Below are 19,155 nucleotides of genomic sequence, written 5' to 3'. Positions count from 1 at the left end.
TTGTTCCTACTGCCCAGCCCGGAGCCCCACCCCACTATGCGCGACATATGGTCGCTTCGTCACCTAGCCAGCCAGCGTGGGAAATGCTCTCCGACTCATGGCCGGCTACGGACTATAGCACTTCCTAACTATCGTGAATACATCAATAAGAGACAATAATTTATTAAAACTGGTAAAAATGTCTTCCTCACGTAAGAGGCACATTACACCCACCATGAGGCCCCTTTCAAACTCTGTCAGGTGGTAATAATACTGTTTCACACGAGTACGCGCCCTCTCCAGTCCCTCACAGCGATCAATCAACATCTGATGCTGTTCACGCCGCCTTGTGTACCATACCAGGTAACAACAGTAAACACGAGCAACGCTAAAGCACCGTGGTGGCCTTTGTAGATGTCATATAGAATTGTAACTCTAATTATTTACATACTCGCCGATGATTTGTTGGTGTTCGAGGAGTCGCACTGACATTCTATCGTGTAATCTCGGTGCTTTATCTATAGGGCGCTTTTCAGTCTCGTTGCCCTGTTTCATGCTCATGTTAAACTTTTTCGAGCGGTTCTAGGCGCTACAGTCTGGAACCGCGCGACCGCTACGGTCGCAGGTTCGAATCCTGCCTCGGGCATGGATGTGTGTGACGTCCTTAGGTTAGTTAGCTTTAAGTAGTTCTAAGTTCTAGGGGACTGATGACCTCAGAAGTTGAGTCCCATAGTGCTCAGAGCCACTTTGTTAAACTTTTTCGTAAAATCTTTACTAACAAACAAAAGTACATACCTTAAATACTACATAAATAATTTTTAGACAGTATATTGAGGTGGCTGTGTTGCACTAAATGTTGGCCAAAATATCTCATGGCGGATTCCGCAACTAAATGGTTTGCAATACTCAGTGTGAAGTACAGGTTTGCAATCAAAATTAAACATTTGTACATTATGAGAATTCAATTTCCCACAGTGTTGACCTTCAAAATCCATATTTCTGAAGTGCACTTCAAAATGATGGCCACTTGAAAACGTAGGTACTGCAAATTTACCAATTTTGTTGCTTCCAAATGTAAATAAATAGCAAACATTATCATAAATTCATTGTTTTTTGAGGTTCACTCCAAAATTACAAGTGTCTATTTTATTAAATCTAAAATGGCATAATTTTATTGTTTTCTTCCTTTTATAATGCGAACCAGTTTAATTGACGTTATCTCTAGGAATAAGCATTTAAAGTCTATAGTTCGAGTTTTATGAACATAACTTTTAAATTTTTCAACTTACCATTAATCTGCTATTCCTAGGCCTTGCAGTAAATCTTTCTCGTCTTCGAAGATCTCATTATCTTAGGCGGGAGTCTCTCTAACCGCGATTCTTGCCTCGCGGTTGCTCTGGAACGAGCGCCGGTCCGAACGCTTGAGGCGTTTCTTGTCCCTTTTCGTGGCGCATGGGTAACCCGTGGTGCCAATAACGACTCCCATTTGCTTTCATGTTATGCAGGACACCCTTAAATCCGTCGATAAAAATAATGCACCCACGACTCTTTGCAATTTGGTCGACTTTCATACTCGAAAACATATGTTTTGGAGCATGTCCAAATTAATGAATTCAGTGCTTCATTGTCGTTCTGAGGGTTCATTGTCACAAGTCAGATATTTGTGCATATCGGCAATAGCTTCAATGAGTTCAGTCCTTTGTGGTGACTTATGATCAGAAGTATCCAGTGTCCTGTTTATCTCAGCTTGCTACCATTCACATCAACTTACAGAACGGTAATTGTGCTGTGGATTGTCATTTGTTAAACTTCTGTAATAAAGTGTCGCCATAACCGTTTTTTATATCAATTTCGTCGGAAGCATCTGATTCAGATATCTGGTGGGCGAGTGTAACACCTATATCCACATTTCCTTCGCTCCAGGACGTAATTATGGTAATTAGAGGCGTTAGTTATTTATGCCAACATTTCCACAGCCTCTTAATATTTGTTGCTAAACATTTACTACTTCAATTTCTCGATCTGATATATAATTTGGCATATGTACATAATTTTGTTAATGACAAGATCTATTAACAATTACGAGAATGTACGTCATTCTACAATATTCTATATGTGTTTACAAAGAATAATAGATTTTTGGCAAACAGAACTGAACGATATCTATAAAAATACACATAAAAGGCTCTAGGAAGCACTGAATCGTATGATAAATACACGGATGCATATAAAAAAGGTGGCATCAGACAGTTCATAATAATCTTGGGGGGGGGGGGGGGGGGGGGAGCTGTAGCGTTATAAGGTCATGTGCGTTTTTATAGCATGCTACAGCTTTGTTTTCACAGCGCCTAGTTCAAGCAGCCGAATGTAATTCAAATGGTTTAAAGGATGTTGTATTTTCTTGGCCTCACTAGTTTGGCTCACTAGCAATGCCAGATGTTTCCACAGTCAACACAGTCAACGATAAAATTGGTATTAAGGACTAGCATACAATTATAAAGACAAGCATAACAAAGTAGTAAAAATAGTTCAAATGGCTCTGAGCACTATGCGACTTAACTTCTGAGGTCATCAGTCGCCTAGAACTTACAAGGGGAGGCCGCCAATTGTGAAATTCAGATTCGATTCATACTGCGCATAATAAAAGCTCATGGCCAGAGGTGTAATGTGGCAAAGCACCAAGATGCACTTCTCAGCCGTTGTCGAGAAAATCTACATTACAAGAAACCTTTGCAGTGAAATACTCTCTATGATTAATAATTCTCTACAGCGTCGTGGCGCAGCGGTAAGCGCTCGGGTTCGTAATCCGAAAGTCGCCGGATCGAATCTCTCCCCATGCAACCTTTTTCTTTTTTTTTAGTATTTGTTTTTGGTAATTCAAATGTGTATATACACACAAACACACACACACACACATATTATATATATATATATATATATATATATATATATATATATATATATAATTCCCGGCAATCAGCTGCAACAATTATGCATATAATAAGTTGTTGAAAGTCGTTTGTCGTGGAAAAACTGGCGACTTCGAACATCATTATGTTTTCCGCAAACAAAGTTGTATTTCACAAATGTTATTAATTGTCTTCGTAATGTTTACCACGTATAGTTAACGGAAGACGTAGAAACGATATTCCGAAACGAATACGTATAGCGTAAGTCAAACGTTCGAATTAGAATAGAGACCAAAGAACACAAATTTGCTGTGGCAGGTATGAAATATGAACACCGTTACTCGCTCGTTACACTTGAAGGACAGATGTTGAATGGGCCAAAACGAGCCGCCGTATAACAGCGTTGTTGTCTGCTAACTTCGAAAGAAGGTAGATGCGGTCCCTAGCGCAACTTATAACATCGTCGAAAATCAGTGCGGACGTGAGAGCTTTGGTACACCCTGTTAAACAAACGGAAAAATGGAGGCGGTACAATTGGAGAGCGATCCGCCTTCACCAACATGCATAAGCAATTCATTAATAGTTTATGTGTGTGTGTGTGTGTGTGTGTGTGTGTGTGTACATTTGAATTACAAAAAACTAATAATAAAAAAAGTTTCATGGCGCAAGATTCGATCCGGCGACCTACGGATTACGAACCCGGGCGCTTACCGCTGCGCCACGACGCTGTAGAAAATTATTAATCGTAGAGAGTATTTCACCGTAACGGTTTCTTTTAACTGTCGATTTTCTCGACAATGGCTGAGAAGTGCATCTTGGTGCTTCGCCACATTACACCTCTGGCCATGAGCTTTTGTTGTGCGCAGTATGAATCGACTCTGAATTTCACAATTGGCGGCCTCCCCTTGTTAGAACTAATTAAACCTAACCAACCTAAGAACATCACACACAACCATGCCCGAGGCAGGATTCGAACCTGCGACCGTAGCGGTCGCTCGGCTCCAGACTGTATCCCCTAGAACCGCAGGCCACTCCGTCCGGCTAACGAATTAGTACAAGAAATTGTTTATCACAAGAGATGGCGATACAATATACAAAATACATAACGGGAAAACAAAGAATTATTTACACAAAGCTCGGAATGCAGTAACAAACTGCGTGTAATGTTATAAGTTAGCGAGTACGGTTTAGACAACATGACAGAGAGAGCAATGAGCTAAAACAGAAACACTCCCACAGCCCCTATCGTCAGTACCATTGTTGAATGATGTCACTGGCAAGCGAAGATAATCAATACTAATGCTTTCAGAAAGCATTTTTCACTCTGCAGCAGAATGTGCTCTGATATGAAGGTCACTGTCAGATTAAAAACTGGAAGGTAGGAGACGAGGTACTGGCGGAAGTAAAGCTCTGAGGCGTGGTCTCGAGTCGTGCTTGGGTAGCTCAGTCGGTAGAGCACCTGCCTGCAGAAGGCAAAGGTCCCGAGTTCGAAGAAGGACAGTCCGGCATTAGCAGCTGAACAGAACAGACGTTATATGTGTTTCCGCTCGCAGCCCGAGTACGCTCGCCTTGTTTAATTCCCCCAGAAACCGGATTTCAATCAACAGGGAGTACGTCGTTCTTTTTTCTCAACCATTCACGTATCTTTTCTTTTCATTTTTTACGGTCTCACTTAATAATAGTTATTTAAGTAACTTTTTAATACAACATGTTTTTAAAATTGACTAAAAGGGATAAAATAATTTCTCCTAGCGTCGTACAGATACCTAACACCATAGAGACAGTCCCGAAAATTTGCGCTTCTCAATTCTTAATAGTTATGAAAACACTTGTTGAATTTGAAACGGATAACGACAGGCGCATACAGCAGATAAGATGAACTACGCGTGCATCAATTTTGTATTGCGTGCACTCTACATTTTTCGTTTTAGTTCCTACAAGTATTTTCATAGTTGTTAAAGCACAAATTTTCAGTACTCTCTGTATGAGGTTTGGAATCTGTATTGAGTAGTAGAAATTATTTTATACTTCTTAGTCCATTTTAAAAACGTGTTATACTAAAACGTTTTTTATTTAAATAATTATTGTGTCTTTCAGTCATGTGTATGTCGAATTTTTCAATCGATTTCCAACATTTTGATGAGATTACAACAGAGAGAAGTGGTAGATTTCAAGATTACTTCAGTCTCTCTTTACCTGACTCAACCAATACATTCCTTCCTCTTACAATTATCTTACGAAAACACCTCGGAGGAAAATAATTAGAGAGGATCGAGCTCACACGGAGATTTATTAGCAACTGTTCTTACCACGAAACATTCGCAAGTGGAAGGAGAAGAAAGAGAGAAATGTCAGTGAGCCGGCCGCGGTGGTCTAGCGGTTCAGGCGCTCAGTCCGGAACCGCGCGACCACTGCAGTCGCAGGTTCGAATCCTGCCTCGGGCATGGATGTGTGTGATGTCCTTAGGTTAGTTAGATTTAGGTAGTTCTAAGTTCTAGGGGACTGATGACCACAGATGTTAAGTCCCATAGTGCTCAGAGCCATTTGAACCAAATGTCAGTGATACACAGAGTACCCACCGTCTCATACCAGACACGAAATTGTGCTATGATGAAATTTTCAGGTCTATAGCTCATCGGGAAGTTAATTTAGAATGAATCGCAAAATTTGTACCGAAAAAATAAACAAGAAAGCGACCTAATAAATATGTGTTAAAACGGCGACAAACGTTTAATCGCCCTTCGACATCTTGGCTTCTTGAAATCGCATTTTCGTACTAAAATACTGGTGGTGCAGAGTTGGCTTCGATGTATTGAAGGACTGATAGTATGCAATGAGGTGACAAAAGTCTTTGGATACCGTCTAAAAACGCATCGGAGCTCCTTTTGCCCTGCGTAGTGCACCAGCTCGACGTGGCCTGGACTCAACAAGTCGTTAGAAATCTCCTGCAGAAATATTAATCCACGATGCCTCTATAGCCGTCCATAACTGAGAAAGTGTTGCCGGTACAGAATTTTGTGCACGAACTGACCTCTCGATTGTTTCCTATAAATATTCGATAGGACTCATGGGTGGCCAAATCATTCGCTCGGATTGACCACAATCTTCTCCACACTAGTCGCCAATAATTGTGGCCCTGTGACATGGCGCATTTTCATCCACAAAAATTCCATCGTTGTTTCGGAACGTGAAATCCATGAATTGATTATGTTTGAAAACATTATTGGAGGTATCAGAGATCCAATTATTATCTTTGAAAATAGTTATAACAATCTATAAATGTTATAATTATTTTCAAAGGTCATGGGTAGCTGCAAATGGTCTCCGAGGAGCCGAACATAACCATTTCCAGACAATGTTTCGTTCAGTGGGACCAGAGGACCCAGTCCATTCCTTGTAAACACAGCACAAACCATTATTGACCCACCAGCTTTTCACAGTACCTTGTTCACAACTTGGGCCTACGCCACACACGAACCCTTCCATCAGCTCTTACCAACTTACCAGGCCACGTTCTCCAAGTCATCTAGGATACAACTGGTGTGGTCATGAGCCAGTAGAGGCACTGCAGGCGACGTCGTGCTGTTAGCAGAGGCACTAGCGTCGGTCGTCTACTGCCATAGCCCATTAACGGGAAATTTTGCTGTACTGTCCTAACGCATACGTTCGTTTTACACTGTATGATCAAAAGTATCCGGACACCCCCCAAAACATACGTTTCTCATATTAGGTGCATTGTGCTGCCACCTACTGCCAGGTACTCCATATCAGCGACCTCAGTAGTGAGAGAGCAGAATGGGGCGCTCCGCGGAACTCACAGACATCGAACGAGGTCAGGTGACTGGATGTCACGTGTGTCACACGTCTATATGCGAGACTTCCACATTCCTAAACATCCCTACGTTCACTTTTTCCGATGTGATAGAGAAGTGGAAACTTGAAGGAACACGTACAGCACAATAGCGCACAGGCCGACCTCGTCTGTTGACTGACAGAGATCGCCGCCAATTGGAGAGGGTCATAATGTGTAATAGGCAGACATCTATACAGACCATCACACACGAATTGCAAAGTACAACAGGATAGTCTGCAGGTACTATGGCAGGCGGGAGGTGAGAAAACTGGATTTCATGGCCGAGCGCCTGCTCATAAGCCACTCATCACGCCGGTAAACGCCAAACAACACCTTGCTTGGTGTAAACATTGAACGACAGAGCAGTGGGAAAACGTTCTGTGGAGTCACGAATCACGGTACACAATGTGGCGATGCGATTGCAGGGTGTGGGTATGGCGAATGCCCGGTGAACGTCATCTGCCAGCGTGTTTAGTGCCAACAGTATAATTAGGAGGCGATTGTGTTATGATGTGGTCGTGTTTTTCAAGGAGGGGCTTGCACCCCTTGCTGTTTTGCGTGGCACTATCACACTACAGGCGTACAATGACGTTTTAAGCACCTTGTTGCTTCCCACTGTTGAAGAGTAATTCGGAGATAGCGATTGCTTCTTCAACACTGTCGAGCACCTGTTCATAATGCACGGCCTTGTAACGTCTATTAGCAAAGGACATATTTTGTAGTAAAGAGAGAACATTGTGCATTATATTCTGTTATTGTATGAAATTATGTATTTTTTTATTATTATTTATTTTAGGTAATATCTGTGTCGGCGAGTACTGAAACCGCACAGACGATAAATATCATACAAAGATGAAAAAATACCACTAGTATAAATAATACAGAACGAACATTAATTTCTCTGTCTTCTTCTTGGAGTTGTACGAGTAAGATAGCCTGTGACGTTGCCGTAAATGCTAACGTAGTCTTCTTTTGTCATGGTCAACGGATGTACGCCATTACGTACTCATTGTAAAAGGTGTGTATTAGTTAACATATGTGAATGTTTTGAATAGAGTTATTTAATGAAACGTTGCATTATTATTTGTAGTAGCTTGCTTGGAATATTATCCCTTCCTTTTGAGATATTTTCAGTTATTTAAATATTATCCGTGGTGCAGAGCTGCGCTACGAATGAACGAGCCGCTGCCGCGGCGCATTCAAACGGCATAAAAAGAAATCGATCATACCGCAAAGAAGCGGGAAGGTAATAGTGAAATAAAATCATCTCTTTCAGCTTCCGGACTTGCAGAGCAGTGCAGCAGATTTTGTGATGTGTTTTGCAGGTTGACGCGGGCTGCTGATAATATATTGCTAACAGTACAAAAGAGATAATTTACCTTCGTAACATAATAGGAATTTTGCTGTGCTTAGTTCTGGTCTGGCAAACCTTATAGTAAAAACGTATTTTTCTCCGACAATAGTCTCATGTTCTTGTGCTAGTCGTGGTAATTATTGGTGTTTTACTCTTAACAAAAATCCACTGCAAAATTTTGATGTTGAACAATCTTTGCGAACTGTAACGTCAGTATTTCATAACAAAGTAATTTTCATTTTCAATAACGATAAAGTAGGGAAGATATGTTGACTTTTATAGTGAGTTACAGTAACGAGAAATGTTCCTTTAATAGAAAGCCAGATACAGAACAATAAGAACCCAATATATTCTGTTTTGTTGAAAATTAATGATTATAAATAAATTCAAGGCACAGCATTACTAAAAGGCATTTCGCGGCTCTTTTCGTATATGTGTGGTTACGCAAATAATAATAATCACAATAATAAAGCAAAATAAGAGAAAAGAGTTTTTACGAAAAGTGAAACTGACCTGTGGCAGAGTGGTTACACGACAACAACATCCCTGTAATGGACTGGCCAGCACAGAGTCCTGACCTGAATCCTATAGAACACCTTGGGGATGTTTTGGAACGCCGCCTTCGTGCCAGGCCTCACCGACCGCCATCGATACCTCTCCTCTGTGCAGCACTCCGTGAATAATGGGCTGCCATTTCCCAAGAAACCTTCCAGCACGTGATTGAAAGTATACCTGTGAGAGTGGAAGCTGTCAACAAGGTTAAGCGTGGGCCAACACCATATTGAATTCCAACATTACCGAAGCAGGGCGCCACGAACTTGTTAGTCATTTTAAGCTAGGTGTCAGGATACTCTTAATCACTCAGTGTACGTCGCACATTGATTTCTTCTGTTATTTCTAGCAGTGTTGCTTGTCTGTTAGTACTGACAGGTCTACACAATCGCCGCTGCTCTCGCTCTTTATGTGCAGGGCGTCGGCCACTGCGTTATCCGTGGTGACAGGTAACGCCGGAAATTTGTATTCTTGGCGTACTCTTGACACTGTCTGTCTCGAAATATTGAATTCTCTAACAATTTCGCCGGCTGGAGTGGCCGAGCGGTTCTAGGCGCTACAGTCTGGAAACGGCGATAAGTACGGTCGCAGGTTCGAATCCTGCCTCGGGCATGGATGTGTGTGATGTCTTTAGGTTAGTTAGCTTTAAGTAGTTCTAAGTTCTAGGGGACTGATGACCTCAGAAATTGAGTCCCATAGTGCTCAGAGCCATTTGAATCTAACAATTTCCGAAATGAAATGTCCCATAAGTGTAGCTCCAACTACGACCCGCGTTAAACGTCTGTTAATGACTTTTATCACGTCAGTGTAGTACTGTTAGTAAATATTCAACGTGCGGAGATCACTTGACGGCTTGAAAACGGAGACTTGCGGACACCGCCAGCTCGTAAAGGGGATGGGTGCCCAAACTTCCAGGCACAGGTGGTGTCTGTAAATTTCCGTAAAACCTCGTTGTCCACATAGCACCGCATCTGCAGTTCTCCGGCACCCACTGCGAACCGCCTGCATCCTTTCATGCCTGATGTCTTCCCCGATGGCGAAGGTTTTCCCATCAGGATAACTGTCCGTGTCATAAGGCTGGTATATTGTGCCACAGTGGCTCAAGAAGCATGATAGTGAACTCACAGAGATGTTTCGGCCACCAGATTCACCTGATTTTATCCCGATGGAACACATCTTGTACGCTATCGGATGCATCTACAAACAACCAGTCCGTAACTTACGGGAATCGCGCGATCTGTACGTAGACATCTGGCATGTTCCTTACGAATCCTATCAAGGACTTGGCGAATCCATGCCTTGCAGAATCGGTGCTGTATTGTCTTCCAAAGGTGAACGAACATGCTGTTCATCAATATTTTTAGCTGTTGTACGGGTAGAGCCTTGCATTTCTGGAAAGAAATTGGAAATGCGTAGTGATGGACGCTCTGTAAGTGGTAAACGTATAAAGCCAATGTACTCTTGTTTAAACTTTGCTAGGAATAGGATAGGATTTATTCAGTAGCCGCCTGAGGTGTTTGAAATGTGCTTTACTAGATGTCGCTCGTGCTTGTCTGACCTCCGTCTCCACCAGTGCTCAAAGGATGGCGCAAGCTGTAGTGGTTACGCAGAAGTCTGACGTCGTGCTGAGGTTGTCTATTTTCACACTGCCCCACCACCGAGGCGGTGGTGAGGGAAATAGACTTGGTTTGCCGAGATTGGGGGGGGGGGGGAGGAGGAGGAGGAGGAGGAGGAGGAGAAGGTGGAGGAGGAGGAGGCGTGCAGTTTCTAAAGGCTGCCGCAAGAGGTAGTTGGGGGGCCTTTCTGAGCCTAGAGGTGCTGCCACCTGCCAGATGTTACAGGACGATCCCATTCGTCCGGGCGTTCCGGGGGCCGGCCAACCCACGTGCAGGGTTAGAACGGAATTAGACCTGCGTGGGTGGAGGGGCGGCCGACGGCGACTCTGGGCGCTGTTTTCCTTCAGACTAACTGGCATTGGCATTCCAAAAGCCGGTCCGCTCCCCCTGCGTCATTTGCACTATTCCCAACATCCGAAATAGGATCTACGTGATTCACGCTTTTCTGGCAGCGTGTGGCAGTAGCCGCAGCAGTCGTTTATTTCTCGTATGGGATTTAAGTTAAGTAGGAAGACGAATGCAGGAGGGCGATACTCGGGTGAAAGTAGCCACACACATAATTTAGCAACTAAGAAAATACAGAAATGAAATATTGCTGGAAACTAGCCAAAGTCGGACCAGTTTTAAGGGAGACTGGGAATGGCACGATTTCGAAGCAGAATTGAGGAACGTTTTAACATAACTCAACAAACGCCATTTTTTTTCAAAACGTGTTTTCTGCCTGTTTCTGGTATTCTAATACGAGCCTCACACAGTGGCTAAAAGAACATACGACGTAACTATTTGCCGCTGTGAAATGCGCCCGAGTCCACAATACTTAAGTAATCCCACTTTTATAGTCGGCCTGTGTGGCCGAGCGGTTCTAGGCGCTTCAGTCCGGAACCGCGCTGCTGCTACGGTCACAGGTTCGAATCCTGCCTCGGGCATGGATGTGTGTGATCTCCCTAGGTTAGTTAGGCTTAAGTAGTTCTAAGTCTAGGGGACTGATGACCTCAGATGTTAAGTCCCGTAGTGCTTAGAGCCATTTGAACCACTTTTATACTGCATACTTGTAACTTAGAATATAAAATTTAAAAGTTAAATTTAATAGCCTGTACATTCGCATGTAGTTCTCAGGCAGTCGTACAACATTCTACAAGATAAACCTGCTGTTTGCTAAATCGGTCCCGTCGGCCCGAACAACAGTACATAATGTCCCACTTAATTCTCTTTCATTTTCAGCTACTGGTTTACTACAAGATTAGTAGCTGTTTTAGTACGTGCTTGTTCGTACATCATTATTAAGATTTTAGAAGATTCAGAATATTCTGAAACAGTGCAGGAGGGGAAAAGTGCAAGATAAAGCAGGAGTCGTCAAAGTCAAAAGAGTGAGGAGCACACGATTGCAACCTCAAAAATGAAGATCTGAATACAGGGTGTTCGAAAATTCCCATTTAGAACTTCTAGGACTTGTAGAGGGGGAAGTGAGTACATAGGATGAGTTCCTACCCCTGTCCAAAAATACATTAGTAACGCGGCCACTTTTACAAGTAATTTACAAGGCGTGACACAGTCATCACTTGTTTTACAGTTCCACTCATTAACAATCAAAAAAGTTGTTCGTGTACTCGTTGATGGGTTTTCTTCAACGTAATGCAGTACGATCTCTTCCACTTCGGATGTTCGGCATCTCCTTGGAGCACTAAAGTAACTTCTCGAATCCGTTACTTAACTGTGGCGAAAAGGGTATGCGTTGGATTCGGAAGCTGTGTATAACGATATTGATAAAGGCGACTAGCGGAACTTCTACTATCGTAAACTTCGTCATACAGAAGGATCATGTCGGTGTATTCGGCAAATGTGTACTCAACCGTGTTGCTATAACACTCACAGAGTGAGGCTCGAACCAGGTCAGGGAGGCAGGACAGACGTCAAATGATATCATCCCATCCGACGTAAGCACCCCCCCCCCCCACACCATGACTACCCTGTTGCATACCTACCCAGCAAACATGTTTTAAAACGGTTGTACTGCGAAAACAATACTTTTCCGGACATGGGTTCGAATTCAAAATATTGTCTCCTCAGTTCCCTTATAAGTCCCAGAAATTCGTAACAGGAATTTCCGAACTTCCTGTATAGACTGTAACCATACTGAAAAAAGAAAGGAGACAACATGTAAAGCAGGATGCCTGTGTTTCAATTATCTTAATCGTTTTAGAGATAGCCTGTACTGTATATGAACAAAATAAATGTTGAACAGGATGATTTCTTACTACGATAAGTGTAAGCACATTAGTCTTTTGCTGACCAACGAATATGCACAAGCTGCAAGTAATTTGAACTAAAATGAGATTTTCACTCTACAGCGGAGTTTGCGCTGGTATGAAACTTCCTGGCAGATTAAAACTGTAGAGCACTTTCCCGCGGAAGGCAAAGGTCCCGAGTTCGAGTCTCGGCCCGTCACACAGTTTTAATCTGTCAGGAAGTTTCATATCAGCGCACACTCCGCTGTAGAGTGGCTATCTCATTCTGGAAACCTCCCCTTCAGGCTGTGGCTAAGCCATGTCTCCGCAATGTCCTTTCTTTCAGGAGTGCTAGTTCTGCAAGATTCGCAGGAGAGCTTCTGTAAAGTTTGGAGCCGGCCGTGGTGGCCGAGAGGTTCTAGGCGCTTCAGTCAGGAACCGCGCGACCGTTACGGTCGCAGGTTCGAATCCTGCCTCGGGCATGGCTGTGTGTGATGTCCTTAGGTTAGCTAGGTTTAAGTAGTTCTATGTTCTAGCGGACTGATGACCTCAGATGTTAAGTACGATAGTGCTCAGAGCCATTTTTGTAAAGTCTGGAAGGTAGGAGACGAGGTACTGGCAGAAGTGAAGCTGTGAGAAGGGAGCGTGAGTCGTGCTAGGGTAGCTCAGATGGTAGAGCATTTGCCCGTGAAAGGCAAAGGTACCGAGTTCGAGTCTCGGTCCGGCACACAGTTTTAATCTGCCAGGAAGTTTCATATCAGCGCACACTCCGCTGTAGAGCGGAAATCTCATTCTGGAAACATCCCCCAGGCTGTGGCTAAGCCATGTCTCCGCAATATCCTTTCTTTCAGGAGTGCTAGTTCTGCAAGGTTCGCAGGAGAGCTTCCGTAAAGTTTGGAAGGTAGGAGACAAGGTACTGGCAGAATTAAAGCTGTGAGGACGGGGTGTGAGACGTGCTTAGGTAGCTCAGTTGGTAGAGCACTTGCCCGCGAAAGGCCCGAGTTCGAGTCTCGGTCCGACACACAGTTTTAATCTGCCAGGAAGTTTCGATTTTAACTAACATTGGGTATCCTAAATAAGACTGAAATTAGTTTGGGACGATTTATGGTTTGTGCTAAACTTTTGAGGGCCGAAAAAGCACGATATTTTTGGACTTTTTTTCATTTTTTCGCTTATTACTCGAAAACGCTTTAGCCTACAAAAAAAAACCAGAATGAAAGAGCATAAAATTTTGCTTCGAATGACCTAATTGAAAGTTAAAATCGGTTCAGCCTTTCAACCATAATCCATCGTCAAACGTCGGAAATTTTTACCAATTTGAAATATTGCATAGCAGTCCAGCAACTGTACCAAAACAATTGTATTCCTCTACCTGTTTCGGCTCATAACACCATCATCACCGGGGGAAAAGCTGGACATTGGTGAGTTACACATACATATCGATACAATGCCACTTCCTGATAAATTTGTCCATGTTCTGGATAATAATTTGAAGTTTGTGATCGTGATCTTCTGACACAAGTTGCCGTAATGATAAGCATATATTGTATGAACCACGACCGAAGCAAATTTACAGTGAAGTGCCATTTTTCCTATATGTTTGCGTAAGTCACTAGTATCCAGCTTTCCTACCAGTGATGATGGTATTATGAATCGAAACCGGTAGAAGAATAAAGTTGTGCTGGTTTACAATGCATATTACGAATATTTGACAGCTGTAGACTGTTCCCTCAAGAAGTTTGGCGGAAAAGTGAGTTACGGTCATGTTCCAACGCCTGTAACTTAAAAACGGCTGCTTCAAATGAAAATGTCATACATGAAGGTTGTAAAGCATCAAATGGTTCAAATGGCTCTGAGCACTATGGGACTTAACATCTATGGTCATCAGTCCCCTAGAACTTAGAACTACTTAAACCTAACTAACCTAAGGACAGCACACAACACCCAGTCATCACCAGGCAGAGAAAATCCCTGACCCCGCCGGGAATCGAACCCGGGAACCCGGGCGTGGGAAGCGAGAACGCTACCGCACGACCACGAGCTGCGGACTGTAAAGCATTAGTTTATGGATAAAAAGAGCTCCTAAATTTTAAAATTCACTCACCTCTCTGCAAGGACACAAATGAAAATGTGAAAGTATTTGTAGCGCTAAAGAACAAACACGTATGAAAACGTGGATATGTTGGGTTTTGTAAGAATTTGTAATTTTTAACTCTTGTTCTCAATAAAATAGGTTTGTGATGAACTTTAGTTTTTCCTTCGTCAGTCCATACCTACATGGATGACCAGTATTATAATTTTGAACTTTTCTGAATCAACGATATTTAGTACAACTAAAAAATACCTCTCGTGTAAAATTCTGTAAACGGCGTTTGTTGAGTTTTGTTGAAACGGTCCTCAATTATAATCTGTCGGTAAACTGAGTCTGTGGATGAAGCTAGTTTTTGCAAAAGATTGCCCTATATGCCGTGCACGATGACTAAGAATCACTTGACCGTCTAGCAGTGCAGCGTGCAGTGATTTACGTAGATTTTGTTGATGTGCTTCCCTTGCACTAGTTACATTAGCTACTACATTATGTATTTCGTAAATTGTTCACATATTTAATGGAAAATAAATATTCACAGGCGTGTATCAGGACTGAGTAGCCATTCGTTTAAAGGCGTGCTGCGGAAGGGACGGTGTTAACATAGGTAAGCAGCTTGTAGTTGCTCCTTGTGACGTAGCTGGTCCGCAGCTCCCTGCCGCCGGTGGATAAGCAGCTGCCAGCAGCAAGTCGTATACTCCTAGCTTACTTATTTGTTACATAGTTTAATTCTTAATTTCTATGCGTGTTTTTGGGTACTTGCATTGTTTAATTCATAAATTTCGCGTGTATTATAGTGTTTGAGAGTTGTAGCATCTCTCTTTAGTACCTGAACAGTGTAAATTCGCGTAGTCGCCTGTCTTCTGTTTTTGTTTTGAACGGCCAGTGTCGGTTGGTCACAGCCAGTGTGCTCCCTGCCGCCTGAGCTCCCAGTTGCTGCACATCGACAGCGCAGGAAGATACGTATATAGCTTCTTTTCTGTGTTTACTTCGTAGATTCTTACTTAAATTGCGTGTGAGTTTCGTATAGGAGGTGTAATTTCGAGTTTTAGTTACTGTAATCGTAAATTCAGGCAGATTGTAGCGCAGTCGTTAGGCATTTGTACAGGTTAGTTCATACATTCTTTGCATGTTTCCCCTGCATTATCTAGGCACGGACTCGTGTTTCAGTAACTGTTGTTCAACATCGATTAGAATGGACAGGGACTGTGATTGCTGTGTTCCGATGAGGGCTGTGTTGGCATCCCTTCGCTCAAAGCTGCAGGCGGCGCTGACTTCGGTCGCGAAGCTTGAGGCTGTTGCCAAAGGGCACCACTGTGGAGAGCCGGACTTGGGTATCGCGGGGATGACAACCTCGTCCCGTCTGTCCCCAGATCGGTCTGCCGCTGTGGTTTCCCCGGTTGCTGCCTGCAGTGGGGCTGAGCCCTCGCCTGTGGTTGATTGGGAGGACGTTCCAAGGCGTGGCAGGCAGCGAAAGACGTCCCCGGAGGCTGATCAGAAAGCCTCCCCGGTGCGTCTGACAAACAGGTTTCAGGTACTGTCTCTGGCTGAGCCAGATGCAACTGCCTGCCCTGTTTCAGAGGATGACTTTCAGCCTTCAAGATCCGGGCAATCGCAGAGGGTGGGCTTATTGGTAGTTGGGAGCTCCAATGTTAGGTGCGTAATGGGACCCCTTAGGAATATGGCGGCTAAGGAGGGGAAGAAATCCAGTGTGCACTTCGTGTGCATTCCGAGTGGAGTCATTCCTGATGTGGAAAGGGTCCTTCCGGATGCCATGAAGAGCACAGTGTGCAGCCAGCTGCAGGTGGTGGCACATGTCGGCACTAATGACGTGTGTCGCTTTGGATCTGAGGAACTTCGCTCTGGATTCCAACGGCTATCTGATTTGGTGAAGGCTGCCGGTCTTGCTTACGAGATGAAGGCAGAACTCACCATCTGCAGCATCGTTGACAGAAGCGACTGCGGACCTTTGGTGCAGAGCCGGGTGGAGGGTCTGAATCAGAGGCTCAGACGGTTTTTCGACCGTGTTGGCTGCAGATTCCTTGACTTGTGCCATTGGGTGGTGGGGTTTCGGGTTCCGCTGAATAGACCAGGAGTTCACTACACTCAGCTAGCGGCTACACGGGTAGCGGAGGCTGTGTGGCGTGGACTGGGCGGTTTTTTAGGTTAGAAGGCCTCGGGAAAGTATGGGGTGGGCTGCAATCTCAAAGAGTGCATGGCAAATACAGGAAGTGCTTGGATCAAGGAACAGTCGGATTTGTAGTTGTAAATTGTTGTAGTTGTAGTGTTGGCAGAAGAGCCAAAACTGTTTTTCTAGAGGAGGCCGAAATGCACGCGTTTAATTACACTCTGACTGGCGTGAGATCTGGAACAGGACAATATCTTGAGAATTGCAAATAAAGTACGTAGATGATGTAATACTTAACTTTAATCCACAATTGTAGAACATCTCTCGTTACGGTACATGCTTCATAATATTAATTATCAATTGAATACGGCGCCTTGCTAGGTCGTAGCAAATGTAGCTGAAAGCTATGCTAACTATCGTCTCGGCAAATGAGAGCGTAGTTGTCAGTGAACCTTTCCTTGCAAAGTCGGCTGTACAACTGGGGCGAGTGCTAGTAAGTCTCTCTAGACCTGCCGTGTGGTGGCGCTCGGTCTGCTATCACTGACAGTGGCGACACGCGGGTCCGGCGTATACTAATGGACCGCGGCCGATTTAAAGGCTACCACCTAGCAAGTGTGGTGTCTGGCGGTGACACCACAGTAGTTGTGCTGGGTACGTCCCTGAGCTTCAAGCGCTAATAGAAAGCACAGAAGCTGAAATCATTATAGATACAGAAAACTGGCTAAAGCCTGAAATAAGTTCTGCAGAAATTTTTACGAAGTCTCAGACGGTGTTCAGGAAAGATAGATTAGGCAGAATTGGTGGTGGAGTGTTTGTGTCTGTCAGTAGTGGTTTATCTTGTAGTGAAGTCGAAGTAGATACTCCGTGCGAATTTCTATGGGTGGAGGTTATACTTAACAGCCGAACTAAGTTAATAATTGGCTCCTTCTACCGACCCCCAGACTCCGATGATATAGTTGCCGAACAGTTCAGAAAAAATTTGAGTCTCGTAACAAATAAATACCCCACTCATACGATTATAGTTGGTGGGGACTTCAACCTTCCCTCGACATGTTGGGAAAAATACTTGTTCAAAACCGGTGGTAGGCAGAAAACATCTTCCGAGATTGTCCTAAATGGTTTCTCCAAAAATTATTTCGAGCAGTTAGTCCACGAACCCACGCGAATTGTAAATGGTTGCGAAAACACACTTGACCTCTTAGCCACAAACAATCCAGAGCTGATAGAGAGCATCATGACTGATACAGGGATTGGTGATCACAAGGTCGTTGTAGCTAGGCTCAATACCGTTTCTTCCAAATCCACCAAAAACAAACGCAAAATAATTTTATTTAAAAAAGCGGATAAAGTGTCACTAGAAGCCTTCCTAAGAGACAATCTCCATTCCTTCCGAACTGACTATGCAAATGTAGACGTTATGTGGCTCTAATTCAAAGATATAGTAGCAACAGCAATTGTGAGATTCCTACCTCATAAACTGGTAAGAGATGGAACTGATCCCCCATGGTACTCAAAACAGGTCCGAACGTGTTGCAGAGGCAACGGAAAAAGCACGCGAAGTTCAGAAGAACGCGAAATCCCGAGGTTGGATAAAATTTACAGACGCGCGAAATTTGGCACGGACTTCAGTCCGAGATGCCTTTAATAGGTTCCACAACGAAACATTGTCTCGACATTTGGTAGAAAATCCGAAGAAATTCTGGTCGTATGTAAAGTACACAAGCGGCAAGACGCAGTCTATACCTTCTCTGCGCAGTGCCGATGGTACTGTTACCGACGACTGTGCCGCTAAAGCAGAGTTATTGAACGCAGTTTTCCGAAATTCCTTCACCAGGGAAGACGAATGGAATATTCCAGAATTTGAAACACGAACAGCTACTAGCATGAGTTTCTTAGAAGATGATACCTTAGGGGTTGCGAAGCAACTCAAATCGCTTGATACGGGCAAGTCTCCAGGTCCAGATTGTGTACCGATTAGTTTCCTTTCAGATTACGCTGATACAATAGCTCCCTACTTAGCAATCATATACAACCGCTCGCTCACCGATAGATCTGTACCTACAGATTGGAAAATTGCGCTCGCACCAGTGTTTAAGAATGGTAGTAGGAGTAATCCATCGAACTACAGACCTATATCATTGACGTCGGTTTGCAGTAGGGTTTTGGAGCATATACTGTATTCAAACATTATGAATCACCTCGAAGGGAACGATCTATTGATACGTAATCAGCATGGTTTCAGAAAACATCGTTCTTGTGCAACGCAATAATGGCACGAAGTAATTGCCGATATCGACAGGGGATCTCAAGTTGATTCCGTATTTCTAGATTTCCGGAAAGCTTTTGACACCGTTCCTCACAAGCGACTTCTAATCAAGCTGCGGGCCTGCGGGGTATCGTCTCAGTTGTGAGACTGGATTCGTGATTTCCTGTCAGGGAGGTCGCAGTTCGTA

The sequence above is a fragment of the Schistocerca serialis genome, chromosome 5 (genome assembly GCF_023864345.2).
Source record: "Schistocerca serialis cubense isolate TAMUIC-IGC-003099 chromosome 5, iqSchSeri2.2, whole genome shotgun sequence".
NCBI lineage: Eukaryota > Metazoa > Arthropoda > Insecta > Orthoptera > Acrididae > Schistocerca > Schistocerca serialis.
Note: the sequence above shows the minus strand (reverse complement) of the source record.